Source organism: Triticum dicoccoides, unplaced genomic scaffold (assembly GCF_002162155.2).
Source record: "Triticum dicoccoides isolate Atlit2015 ecotype Zavitan unplaced genomic scaffold, WEW_v2.0 scaffold36769, whole genome shotgun sequence".
NCBI lineage: Eukaryota > Viridiplantae > Streptophyta > Magnoliopsida > Poales > Poaceae > Triticum > Triticum dicoccoides.
This window is the reverse complement of record NW_021266807.1, coordinates 1-2,169: the sequence shown is the minus strand read 5'-3', so window position 1 is coordinate 2,169 and position 2,169 is coordinate 1. Positions and strand designations below refer to the sequence as shown.

Genomic DNA, 2,169 nt, shown 5'->3' with positions numbered 1-2,169 from the left:
GAGGAGGACCTTGAGAGTTGGCTGCATGGATTTGCTGCTCCCGATCTCGTTTGCGCCACCTATTTCCTGCTGCTCCCTTACGCCGCAGGCTGCCGTTGCTCGCTTCTCGCACGAGCTTCCACCAGCTTCCCGACGTTCTCCCTCTCGCCTGCCAGCGACAGCAGCGCGGCCAGCGCGTCCTTCTTTGTGCTCGTCGGGCCCGTGCGCACGAGGTGGACTAACTTTTCCACGACGGAAGGCTCGGCGGCACGTATGGACGGACGCCAGGCTGAGCAAGGCCGTCGCGGCGTTCTCCTTGGCGCGCCACGTCGTGCCGGAGCTCATGATGTGGGTCACTGCCTCGATGGCGCCATCGGCGTGCATGATGCGCTTCTTGTTGGCCTCGAGGATCGAAAGGTTGAGCAGCGCGGTCACGGCGTTGAGCTGGAGCCCGGCGTCCTCGGACTAGAGCAAGGGCACCAGCATCGGCGCGGCTCCGGCCTCTCCGACGAACGCGCGGTTGTCCGAGCCGGACTTGGAGAGCAGCCGGATCTCGTGCACCACGCGGTTGGCCGCGTCAGGGGAGAATGAGACGGAGAGCTTCTTCACCAGAAACGACGCCGTCATGCGCGCCACCTCGAGCGCCGCCTTGTTGGCAGCCACCGCCTGGGCCTGCTCGCTCTTGCTGGCCTCGCAGACTTCCATGGCTACGCCGTTCTCCCGGCACCACTTGGAGATGAGGTTCTTGAGAGACTTGTTGGGCACCAGCTCCAGATTGGCCAAGACTTGCCCCGTCTTGGGGCACGACGGCACGTTGACTTGCCGGAGCCGAACCACCGGTCGATCGACTCGCTGGTCTGACCGCTAGCGGCGACGACTGGGTCGCGCATTAGATCGAGGGAGATGGGGCACCGGAGGTCCGGTGGGGGCGCCGGTGACTCCCCGTCATCTTCGACATCGATGTCCGCCTTGGAATCCGAAAAGGCCGGGGCGTGGCACTGAACGAAAGAAGTCCACGTCACCCCCCAGGGTTTCACAAACCGGCTAATTTACCCCCTGAAGTTTAAAACCGGGTACTTAACCCCCTGTCTTTCTCAAAACAATGTGAATTACCCCCTAAACCTGATTATAGTGGTTTTGTGAGGTGGTTTGCTGACGTAGCAACGTTGCAAGGGGCCAGGTCGGCAGAGTTCTTTCTTCCCTATCCCATCTGCCTGCAATCACGTGTATACGGCATCGTTCACATCCTCTCACCTAAACCATCCTTGGTGCCGGCGTGCCAGTTTCACCCCGACATCGAGGTCCCCCGCGAACAGCTCGACGTTGAGGTACTCCATACTCGCTGTACAACATCAAACAGTTTACAGCAGCCGACAAGGAGCCCTAGCATGATGGAGCTCGTCCGGCGTGGTTCACTAAGCACCGCACGCTTTGATTTTTCGTAGGATGTGGTATAGGTGCACCACATCCCTCCCATTCATCCTCTCCTCGAACCCCGGAGTCATGCACTTCTCGACCTTCACCTTGAAGTCTCTGCCCTTATGGAGTTGTGCAGGCGGCCGGGACACACATCTTGCTCCTGAAGGTGGAAAACATGACGGCGCTGTCCGGGATGGAGGAGAGTCACTCTGCCGAAATCTCCTCAACCTCGCTCTGCGGCAGCTCCGGCATGTTCGTGCCGGTGACGAGCACCAGCCTGCCGAGCTGGGAGACGAGTCTTGATCACGAGCGAGGGCCTGACTGGCCTCGAGCCCAGCGAGGAACCGAGGACGCCATGGTAACATGCATGACTCATATTTGTGAACACATAGGTGATTTTGGCAGCCTGGTGGTGAGGGAGGACAAAGGTGATGCTCGCGTTTGACGTCCTTGAACTCGCTGATATACACGGGTACACACATCATGGGGAGGAATTCAGTTAGATGTGCTTGGACAGCGGCAAGCCGGATGAGTCAACGCTCCTGGGAGTCCTAGCAGTATTCTCAGATCGGCGATGGGTCAGAGCTGCAGCTTCGATGATGCACTCTCCGCCTGATTGAAGCGATGGCTTTCGATGTGTGACACTCTGGTGGCGTCGTGTAGGCTGCACGGCAACCCGGAGATGATGCAGTTCACCATCAAGAAGCTGACAGAGTTGAAAGAATGGACCAGCAAGCTACATGGTGATGTCGGCATCCAGGCGCTGCACAC

General features: G+C 59.3%; 1 pseudogene; it reads right to left on the bottom strand.

The window, feature by feature from the left end:
* Positions 1–9: 9 nt before the first annotated feature.
* On the bottom strand, positions 10–1,316 carry LOC119346017 (annotated as a pseudogene).
* Between the last annotated feature and the right edge of the window lie 853 nt (positions 1,317–2,169).